Source organism: Rhinatrema bivittatum, chromosome 12 (genome assembly GCF_901001135.1).
Source record: "Rhinatrema bivittatum chromosome 12, aRhiBiv1.1, whole genome shotgun sequence".
Taxonomy (NCBI): Eukaryota; Metazoa; Chordata; class Amphibia; order Gymnophiona; family Rhinatrematidae; genus Rhinatrema; species Rhinatrema bivittatum.
The window spans coordinates 63,912,247-63,924,535 of record NC_042626.1 but is presented as its reverse complement, the minus strand read 5'-3'; positions in this window follow the sequence as shown (position 1 = coordinate 63,924,535).

Sequence of the window (12,289 nt, the reverse complement as noted above, 5' to 3'; positions counted from 1 at the left end):
CCAAATTCCTCTTTCCCTCCCATCCCCTCTGTTGAAGCAGAGAGCAATGTTACAGATGCATCAAATGCATCAAGGTTTATTGGTTAAGGGTAGTAATCCCATGTCTTCTGTTAAGGGTAGTAACTGCTGCTCTGTGCAGTTTACCCCCATGCTTATCAGTTCCCCAGACTGTAAAAGTCAGGACCCTTGTTGGTTGCTGTCTGAGTCCAATTCCTATTTTCCCCGCTACCATTAAAACAGAGAGTAATGTTCGAGTTGCATCAAAAGAATCAAACCTTATTGGTTAAGGGAATCACTGCACCAGCAAGTTACCCCCAAGCATGCTTTCTTTGTTTCCTTTAGGACTTGGCCACTGAAGCAGTCCTGTGCTTTTTTTCTTCTGTCCGTGTATCAGTATCCCAGCCCATGGAAGTCAGAACCCTCTGTTATAATCTGAATCCAATTCCTCTTTTCCCCCTTCCGTTTACGCGGGGAGCAATCTTGCATTTGCAATAAAAGAAGTATATTGATTAAGGGTAGTAATCTTCTTGCCTTCTGGTAAGGGTAGTAGTAACCACCGTGCCAGAAATTTACCCCCTGCATGCTTATCTCATTTTCATCCTCTAGCCTTTAGAGATCCATTGTGTTTATCCCATGCCCCTTTGAATTCTTTGATTGTTTTCATCTTCACCACCTCCTTTGGAAGGGCATTCTATGCCTCCACTACCATGAAGAAATATTTCTTGACATTGGTTCAGAATCCCCCCTCCCCCCTGGAATTTAACATTCTATTGTTTTCTTTCCAACGGAAAAGGTTTGAAGTCCATACATCATTAAAAACTTTTAGATATTTGAAGGTCTGTATCATATCTCCCCCTGCACCTCCTCTCTTCCAGGGTATACATATTCAGAACCTTCAAACTCTTCTCAAAGGTCTTCTGATGCAAACGCCACACCATTTTCGTCACCCTTCTCTGGACCTCCTCCATCCTGACTCTATACTTTTTGAGATACGGGCTTCCAGGTGAAGCCTCATCAAGGACCTTTACAAGGGCATTATCACCTCCTTTTTCTTATTGGTTATTCCTCTCTCTGTGCAGCCCAGCATTCTTCTGGCTTTAACTATCGCCTTGGCATGTTGCTGCACCATCTTCAGATCCCCAGATACTATCACCCCAAGATCCCTCTCTTGGTCCGTACACCACAGTCTTTAACCCCCCCCCCCCCCTCCCATCACATACAGCTCTTTTGGATTACCGCATCCCAGATGCATGACTCTGACTTCTTGGCACAGAATCCCAGCTGCCAAATCTTTAACCACAAGCTTTCTTAAATCACTCTTCATCCTTTCTACTCCTTCAGGCATGTCCACTCTATTGCAGATCTTAGTATCATCCACAAATAGACAAACTTTACCTTCTATCCCTTCTGCTCACAGATCCCTGTGGCACTGCTTAACATGGCTCTCTCTTCAGAGTAGGTTCCATTTAACATTACACGTTGTCTCCTATCAGTAAACCAGTTTGTAATCCATGCCATCACCTTGGCACTCACTCCCAAGCTTCTCATTTTATTCTTGTGTGGGACCATATCAAGAGCTTTGCTGAAATCGAAGTAAATCACATCAAGTGCTCTTCCTCAATCCAACTCTCTAGGCACCAGTCAAAAAAAATCAATCAGATTTGATTGACAGGACCTGCCTCTGGTGAATCCATGCTGCCACTCAACTGTAGATTTTTCAATATCCTTTTCTTCAGCAGCATTTCCATTAATTTTTCCACCACCAATGTGAGGCTGACTGGTCTGTAGTTTCTAGCCTTCTTTCTGCCACCACTCTTGTGAAGTAAGACCACCACCGCTTTTTTCCAATCCTATGGCAGCATTTCCATTTCCAGGGATCTACTGAATAGGTCTTTCAGCGGACCTGCCAGCACATCTCTGAGCTCCCCATGTATCCTGGGATGTACCTCATCCAGCCCCATGGTCTTGTCCACTTTCAGTCTGCTAACTCTTCCCATATATTCTGTTCCGTAAACAGAGTTTCGTCTACTCCATCCCTATCTATGATCTTGTTTGCCAGCAACGGTCCTTCTCCAGGGTCTTCTTTAGTGAATACAGAACTGAAATATTTGTTTAATATTTCTGCCATTTCTTTGTCCCTCTCTACACATTGTTCCTTATCACCTTTCAATTTCAGTATACCACTTTGGACCTTCTTTTTTTCTCTGATATATCTGAAACATGTTTTGTCACCTCAGTTTACACCTCTTTGGCAATCCTTTCTTCAGCTTGACCTTTTACTTTCCTCGTTTCTTTCATTGTTGCCCTCAGTTTCACCGGGTATTCTTCCCTGTGTTCCTTTTTATAGGATCCATTATACTTCTTGTGCACATCTCCAAAGATTTAAAAAAGGGGCGGGACATGAACCAGAGCTGTGTGTGTAAATTCTTATGTGACCCAGCAAGCACTGAGGTCTCGTGCCATATAATTTTACTTCTGCTATGGGACGGTAAAAGCAAGTTTGCTTACTATAAATGGTGTTTTCTGTAGATAGCATGGCTAATTCATCATGCTATCTACGGACCTCAAAAATGAAATTTCAGGTCTATTAGTTAAAATTTGTAGCCTATCATTAAAATCATCCATTGTACCTGAAGACTGGAGGGTGGCCAATGTAACCCCAATATTTAAAAAGGGCTCCAGGGGTGATCCGGGAAACTATAGACCAGTGAGCCTGACTTCAGTGCCAGGAAAAATAGTGGAAACTATTCTAAAGATCAAAATCACAGAGCATATAGAAAGACATGGTTTAATGGAACACAGTCAATGTGGATTTACCCAAGGGAAGTCTTGCCTCACAAATCTGCTTAATTTTTTTGAAGGGGTTAATAAACATGTGGATAAAGGTGAACTGGTAGATGTAGTGTATTTGGATTTTCAGAAGGTGTTTGACAAAGTCCTTCATGAGAGGCTTCTAACAAAACTAAAAAGTCATGGGATAGGAGGCGATGTCCTTTCGTGGATTACAAACTGGTTAAAAGACAGGAAACAGAGAGTAGGATTAAATGGTCAATTTTCTCAGTGAAAAAGGGTCAACAGTGGAGTGACTCAGGGACCGGTGCTTTTCAATATATTTATAAATAATCTGGAAAGGAATACGACAAGTGAGGTTATCAAATCTGCAGATGATACAAAATTATTCAGAGTAGTTAAATCACAAGCGGATTGTGATACATTGCAGGAGAACCTTGCAAGACTGGCATTGAAATGGCAGATGAAATTTAATGTGGACAAGTGCGAGGTGTTGCATATAAGGAAAAATAACCCTTGCTGTAATTACATGATGTTAGGTTCCATATTAGGTGCTATCACCCAGGAAAAAGAATTGTTGGCTCAGTGTGCTGCAGCAGTCAATGTTAGGAATTATTAGGAAGGGAATGGTTAATAAAATGGAAAATGTCATAATTCCTCTGTATCGCTCCATGGTGAGACTGCACCTTGAGTACTGTGTACAGTTCTGGTCACAGCATCTCAAAAAAGATATAGTTGCACTGGAGAAGGTACAGAGAAGGGCGACAAAAATGATAAAGGGGATGGAACAGCTCTCCTATGAGGAAAGGCTGAAGAGATTAGGGCAGTTCAGCTTGGAGAACAGACGGCTGAGGGGGGATATGATAGAGGTCTTTAAAATCATGAGAGGTCTTTTATGAGTAGATGTGCATCGGTTATTTACACTTTTGGATAATAGAAGGACTAGGGGGCAACTCCATGAAGTTAGCAAGTAGTACATTTAAGACTAATCGGAGAAAATTCTTTTTCACTCAACACACAATTAAGATCCAGAATTTGTTGCCAGAGGATATAGTTAGTGCAGTTAGTGTAGCTGGGTTTAAAAAAAGTTTGGATAAGTTTTTGGAGAAGTCCATTAACTGCTATTAATCAAGTTGACTTAGGGAACGGCCTCTGCTATTACTGGCATCAGTAGCATGGGATCTTCTTAGTATCTGGGTACTTGCCAGGTTCTTGTAGCCTGGTTTGGCCTCTGTTGGAAACAGGATGCTGGGCTTGATGGACCCTTGGTCTGACCCAGCATGGCAATTTCTTATGTTCTTATGTTCTGTCTGGATGCGGCCCCTGGCGGCCTGGAGCAGGAACTTCTCCCAGAACGTTTAAAAATGTTGCTCCTGCATGCCTGCGAGGAGCCTTCCCGTGCATCTCTCTCTCCTTAATTGATTAGATAACACTGCATCCCATTCATAGATAGCACAGAATAGAAACATAAGGCAAGGTAGGTAGAGAGCAGGCAGAAAGGATAGAGACTGTCCAGGGAAGTATGTGGAGATGTATAGCCAATTCATCCTGATAACTATGGAAAACACCGTTTACAGTAAGCAAACTTTTTCCCCCACAGATATGCAGGCTGAATTAGCCATGCTGTCTGGGAATCCCCAGCTAGGGAACTACGAAGCACAGCTGGATGTTTGATCTGAAGTGTTCTGCATGTTCAGATATGAGTAGAACTATCTGTGCTGCATGCTCCCTGTCAGATGTGGACAGTCTTGTGAACATTTTTAAGAATTTGTAGCATAACGCAGAATCTCCTGCCCCACAGAAGCATTCAAACTGGTGTGTTGTTGGAGGCAGTAGTGAGACATGAAGGTATGCTGCGATGACCATGTAGTGGCTTTGCATATGTCCTGAATTGGCACCTGTTGAAGGTGGGCAATCGAAGTAGTCATCACTCTCAACTGATGTGCTCTGACTTTTGACATCAAACATTCTGGTTTGTAGAATAACAGAAGTGGATGCATTGAATCAACCAGTTTGCAAGCATTCACTTGGTAACTGGCAATCCTGGGGCATTTGGGTTGAATGAAAGAAAAAAGCTGTGAATGCCTATTTGGCACACTAGTTCTTTGCCTATAGTAGGCCTACGCTCTCTTGCAATCCAGCATGTGTAGTAGGGCTTCTCGGCTGGATGCATGTGACTTAGGAAAGAAAGTCGGCAGCATCATGGTTAAGGTGAAAAGTTGATAGTACCTTTGGAAGAAAGGATGGATGGGTCCAGAGTGACTTTGTCATGAAAGAACTGCAGATAAGGTGAATAATGGACTAGCTCTTGAAGCTCACCTACTCGTCTCGCCTCGGCAATGTTATTGCTACCAGAAATAGAACCTTCCAGGCAAGAAATTTCAATGATGAAGTTTGCATCGGCTCAAAGGGCAGGAGCATTGGTTTCTCCAGAACGACATTCAAGTCCCAAGGTACAGCTGGATGTGAGGTCAGACAGCTAAGCCTCAGAGCACCTCTCATGAAACGGGATATGAACGGATGCATGGACTTGGAGGTTCCTTGAATCGCAGGATGGTAGGCCGATATGGCACTGAAGTGAACACAGATGAATAACACTGTCAGCCCAGAGACGTACAACAAGTGTAGGTATTCTAATAGTTGTTCCGGTGAGGAGTGAAAGGAGTCGAGCGACACAGAGTTGAACCAGTGGCGGTATCTATGCCACCTAGCTGCGTAATTCTTTCTTGTGGATAGCCTTATTGATGAAATAAGAATGTCCTGAATCACCATCATGATAGGGAGATGGCTTAGTAGTTCCCTTTCAATCTCCATGCTGTTAGATGGAGGGAATCCAGGATGGGATGCAGTAGCAATCCTGTTTCTTGCATTAGCAGATCTACTCCCTGTTTGGAAGAAAGATCAGTCATTGAATGGATAGGTGTATGAGGTAGGTGCACCAGGGTTGTGTGGACCACATCAGTGCTATGAGTATGAGATCCAACCTGTCCGCAATCCATTTTTGGATCTCCCGAGCGATCAGTGGAATGGGGTAAAATGCGCACAACAGGCTCCCTGTCCATTCAAGCAGAAAGGCATCCTGAGCTAGCCTGTGATTGCTGGGATACAGACAGCAAACCCAAGAAAGCTTCGTGTTGCACTCGGTGGTGAAGAGATCTATGCTGGGCATTCTCCATGTTTGGAACAGGGAGGACACCACTTCCTGATTGTTGCGACCGTCGCTGCCCGACCTCTCCACTACGCCCACCTTAACGCTTTGGCGATTCCCTCTTTGCCTGTTGGAAGTTTGGCTGCTGCGGCATCATCTTGCCGTTCCCCTCCGGTGTCCCCAGACCGGCTGGACGCTGCGCTCTGCCATGTTTCCCAGCTTCCTAAGGGCGCGCGCGGCCCCGATTCAAGTACCAGCAATGGCACGAACCTCAGGGGCGTCCTCCTGAGGTGACGTCATCCTCACCGGATATTTAAGGTCTCTGAAATCGTTAATGAATTGAGTTAGCAAAGGATAGGTTTACCGGGCTTTCCTCCAGGTATTGATGGATGGGATTCGCTCTCCGCATACCTTGCTACTCTGCCTCCTTGGACTTACCAGGAGTACCCGCTCCTCGGGGGCCTCACTTTCTCTTTGCTTTTCAGATAGCAGTCTGGAACCGGTACTCACTCCTCGAGGGCCCTCGTTCCCGGACTTGCTACTGAATACCACTTCTGCCAGGAAGTCATCGCTGCCTACATCATCAGTGAGTTACCATCGCTCTCTCAGAGCATTCCCTGGAACCAGGTACTCGCTCCTTGAGGGCCTACTTCATTCCAGCTCCTGGGCTGCTTCTAAGACACTATTGTGTGAGTGTTACCATCAAGGTTCTGTTCCTGAACTCTGCATACCCTGCCTACTCACTATATTCAGTTTCTCTACAGCTCAGTTATCCAGGATTGCTGTTCCAGTATCTGAGGGACTACAGTCCAGCCGGGCACTTCAGCTCACTACTGCCACCTCTGGTGGTTCAATATACTGTTTAATAAAAGAACTAGTGTGTGTCTGTCTCCATACTCTGAGCCTGACCGGTGGTCCCTCTCAGGATCTTCCCCCGGGGGCGTGGTCATCTACTACCGGCCCAAGGATCCACCCACAACTACCACGAACACTAACACTGATGGAGCTCCCATTTGTGGGGGTGAAAAATTCTGCTGAGTCAGTCAGCTTCTGTGTTTCTTATTCCTGGTAGGTAGGTTGCTGCAGTCGTATGGAGTGGGCTAATGACCATTCCAATGTAAGCACCACCTCCTTGAACAGTATCTTGGAACCAGACCCACCTTCCTTGTTTATGTAGAACATGGCTACTTGATTGTCCGTGCATACCATGATGGTTTTGTGCTGAAGGAGGTGCGAGAAGGTGCGAATGGCATACCATATGGCCTGTAGCTCCAGTAGGTTGATCTGAAATGTTCCTGAAATGCGAGACATGTGCGCCCCATGCCTTTGTGAAGGCTTCCATCATCAGCACAATTTGATGCATTGGGAGTCAGAATGGCGCCTCCGACCTCAAAACACCAAGCTTCGGCCACCACTCCACGTCGAGTAGCATTGGTGGCGTCAAGGGCAGTGGTGTCGACATGGGCTGAAAGCATTACGACCACTGGGATTTCAGACCCCACTGCATGCGGGGCATTTGAAGACATGTGTGAGGGACCACATACATTGCCACCGTCATGTGACCCAAGATAGTAAGTACCTGTCGAGCTGTTGGATGCTGGCTTCACTTTAACGTTGAGGCCAGATTCTGAAATGTGCAAATCCTGTCCTCTGGGAAAAAGACCTTGCAAAGGCATGTGTTTATGATTGCTCCTATGAACCTTAGAGTTTGAGATGGGCGAGGTGAATTTTTTCATAATTTATAATGAAGCCTAGGCTTTCGAAGCAAGTGATAATTTGAATTTGGTGGGCACAGAGTAGTACTAGATTCCATTCCACAAGGAGCCAATCGTCCAGGTAGGGAAAAGTTTTATTCCCTGCTTTCGAAGATGGGCCACAGCTACTGCTAGACATTTCGAGAATACTCTGGGCGCCATAAAAGGCCAAATGGTAGGACCTTGTTTTGGTAGCATTGTTCGCTGATCTAAAAACAAAGGTAGTGCCAGGAAGAGGGGTGCATCAGAATGTGAGCATAGGCATCCTTGAGGTCTAATTAGCACATCCAGTCATTGGGTTGCAGAAAAGGCAGAATGGTTTTCAGAAGGCATCTTGAACTTCTCCCACCGAAGGAAACAGTTTAGGCCTCTGAGGTCTAATATTGGCCTTAACCCACTGCTCTTTTTGGGAATGAGGAAGTATTGGGAGTAAAATCTGTGAAGCTGCTGATGTCGAGGGACCTCCTGAATCACCCGTTGTTGAAGTAGTGACTGGATTTCCTGGCAGAAGAGAGGAAGGTTCCTTTCCCCCTTCAAAACTGGAGGAAAGTGTTGCAGCATTGGAAAAGTTTGAAAATTTAGGCGGTAGCCATTCTGGATGATCCTGAGAACTCAACGATCCGATGTGATTTGACCCCACTCCCAAACAAAGGAAGTAAGGCGGTCCCCTACCGTCTTTGTACTTATAGCTGGGCTATTTTCAAAAAGAGTGTTGGGACTTTTATCCCGCTTGCACTGGCTTTGGTGTGCATTGGGATCGTCTGTGACCGCAAGGTTGAGCTTGCTGTGCCTGCGGTCTTTGTGATTGATATGAAGGAGACCTGTACATTGAGAAAAGCCTATAAGACCATCGTGGATAGAAAGGCTTCCGGTAGGAAGGGTGGTAATGCTTCGCGAGTGTATGTTCCAAGGGTGACATAAGGGAGGGCACTGCTATGTTCTGTTCTTTGAGCTGGGACACAGTTTCTCTAAGCTTGTCTTCAAACAAGTTATCTCCCTTACATGGGAGGTCCACACATTTTTCATGAATGTCCTCCCAAATTACCCTCATCCTAAGCCAGACCATTCTTCTAGCTCTGACAGCTGCTGCTGAAGTGCAAGCTGACGTGTCAAAGCCTTCATAGATCGTTTGAAGCAAATGCTGCAAGCCTTTCCACATATCAGCGATACTTTGACGCTGTGATCTTTCACCCTCTGTCTCTTCACCATCATACTTTAGGGTTTGGAGGCATTCGTACAGGTATTGTGTTATATAAAACTGGTGGTGTTGGATGCTGGCGTTAAGCATAGACCCCTGAAACACCTTCTTCCCAAAGTTGTCTAAATATCGGCCATCCTTGACCAGAGAGGTGTTTGAATATAGCTGAATCTTCCTGGCTCGCTTCATCGTGGATTCAACCACCACTTATGCATGTGGCAACTGGACTGGGCCAAAGTGGGCTGACTTCTGTATTCTGAATTTTATTTCCGTCTTCCTAGAGGAGGCAGGTGTAGAGAATGGGGACTCCCACATTCTATCCATAAGCCCGCCTAGGACTGAGTGGGAAGGTAGAGCCATCGGCTCCACTGGGACATTGAAAATTTTTAATAGCACATGAACTTCGGATATAGGATCTGGTAGATTATTGGTCTCTAGGTTCAGTACAGTGCCTAATTTTTCTGCATTGACAGAATTTAAATCCAGGCGCTTTTGGGGCCATGGGAGCACTGAAAAGTGCTTCTTGGGGTTCACTGAAGTGAAAATTAGAGGAGAGAGAAGAAAAAAAACAAAGAGAGAACCCGCCGACCATTACTGCACGGGAAACAAAAACTGAGGAAAGACAGTAGTGTGGGAAGGCACCGTGCAGGCATGCAGGAGCAGTGTTTAAACGTTCTAGGAGAAGTTCCCACACTAGGCTTCTAGGGGGTGCACCCAGACAGCATGGCTAATTCAACCTGCTTATCTGTGAGAAAAACGGTGCGTTGGTGCACTTTGCATGCATACTTCAGCCCGCACCCAGGGACACAGCCATTTTATAACATACACATGCATATGTGAAGGAATGTACAGAAAACTCCTTCAGACTACCTTAAAGGACTGGGCACAGACGTCTCACTCGCAGGCATTCCTGGGTGAAGGGAGGAGCCCATCACCAGAGTATAAGACCTCAGGGCCTAGAAGGGTTAGAGAGGCCCAGACGAGCTGGCAGGGAAGTACCACATGCCAAGACCTCTTATGTGTGAGAACTGTGCATAACCTGAAGCTAAGGTGACCCGTGTATTTTGTTTGAGTTGACTTTTTCCAGGACTGTGTATAACCTGAAACTAGGCTGAACTGCCTTATTTTTTTTTCTGTTGACTTTTACACTGTAAATAAAGTGCACACAATGGAACAGCCAGAGTCTGTCTCCTTTTCCTCTGGCTGTCCCAAACTGCTATCACTTGAGTTACCACAGCGCGCATGTTATAAAATAGTCTGGCCGCACTTACACATGTGCCAAAACTTAAATGGGCGTACATGCCCACACAAATCCCACTTCTACTGCGTAAATTGAATTTTAAAACGGGTGCGCGCAGACTATTCCCAGTTTTACCAGTTTACCCCATTTGCCCAGTTAAGATAGGTCTTCTAAACCCACCTAGTTTAATAGCCTTCACTCCTCCCCTGTTAGCTCCGATCCTTAAAACCCAGCACATCTGCCTAGTTTTCTTTATTTTTTAACGTACACGTCCTCCATAGCAGAAGTAAAGTTACACGGCAGGGGACCCTGGTGCACAGGCGCACAGAAGTATTCATGACACATTCATTCTCCATCCCTTTTTGAAATCTTTGGTGATGTGCGCGCTGCGGGAGATACGCTTGTATCCAGGCAGCTTTTAAAATCCGCTCAGCGTGCGCTAACCTAACTTATTTGCACATCTCCTAATTCATGCGTGTGCTGGGCTTTTAACGTCTACCTCTAATTATAAATCTTGACCTATAACTCAGTGACTCGTAATATAGGTGCTCTTCAAACTGCTATACAAAACCAACTTTTTGTCATTTCCTGTCATTACTAACATTTCTTGTGAAAAAGGGTATGATTTTGGATTACAAAGCAAAACAGCTTAAGAAAAAGTCCTATTTTAATGACAGATTTCTTCCTGTACAGAAGATTTATCATTAAAGCTGTGATAGTGATACATTTGATTAAGCAGATTTTATGACTGATGTCTATAAGCATAGTTCTCTCCTTGGGACACAGCAATATTTAGTTACATTTCTGTTTAGTTTCCTTAAATCAAATTTGGTTTGTGTGTGATTCACAGAACTTTCCAACCTCCCTATTCTGTAGAAAAAATGACATTGACATAATAGGCAATGATACATCAAAGGTAACAATCAATGGCTCCTGTGCAGAGAGGCGGGGCTTGCATATTTCCTGCCTCACTTTATCTGTGTTGCATCCGTCGGTCGCAGACGGCTGCGACCGCTCTGCATCATCTCTCTTCTACCCTTTTCCTCCTCCCTGGAAAGGATGGCTGCCTCCGGTGCTGATTGCCGAAACACTCGGCGTCTTCGACACAGCATGGGCGTCCCCGTCCGCCATGCTTCTTCCTGAGGCCTCCTAGGCACGCGTGCGCACACCACCTACGCTTTTGAATACGTCATGGCAGGAAACTTGGGGGCGTCCCCACCGCACGATGTCAGTACCTCTGGGTATTTTAACCTCTGCTCCGCTATAGCCCAACGAGTTAGCAAGGACTTCGGTTTTGCTACTCTGACGGCTTCTAAGCTGCTCGCTTGGATTCCTCTCTACCTTCCGGGGTAACTCGCTCCTACGGAAGCTCTGGGTACCCACTCCTCGGGGGCCTCTTGCTTCTATCTGTCCTTTGGGATTCAGCTACCTAACCTAGGACACCCACTCCTTGGGGGTCCTATCTACTTTCTTCCAGGATCCTTTGGCGCTCCTAGGTAACTCGCTCCTCGAGGGCCTAGCCTGCTCAGGGTATCCTGCACCTCGGACCATTCTTCTACCAAGGAAGTTACCAGCACTGCCACTCTGTGAGTATCGCTTCGCTCCAGCTCTCCTTATTCCACCCTTCAGGTTTGGCTTATCCCGTGCTGCGAAACACTACCCAACCTTGCTACATCTGGGTGAGACCATCATCTATAGAGACTGTCTGAGCTTACTGGGATATCGCTGGCCTACAGTACTATCCCTTCCTTGAAGCAAGATTCAACTTACATCAGCAGTACAATAAAGCTTTCTTCCCTCAATGTCTGCTTACTAGAGTTTAGCCTATTGCTGTGGTTCCCCACAGGGCTCCAATCCCCATGGGAGGAGTCATCGCCACTTCGACCAAGAGTCCACAATATGCCACAAACCCAACAATCTGTCTGCAATGCATGTTTTCTTCTAAGGTGAGGCACTGACAGAACTTGCTAAGAAGCCATGAAATCTCATACTATCTTGGACAGGTTGCCCATAATTGTTTCGCTTGAGGTGGGCCAATATTTGGTGCAACCACGACTATGTCTCTGTAAACTGGGAAACTAGATGACTCCAGGTCATCAAGAACAGTCTGAATTATTCCACTGAGTAATAGGGAAAAAGCAGGACCTGAAGTCATAGGG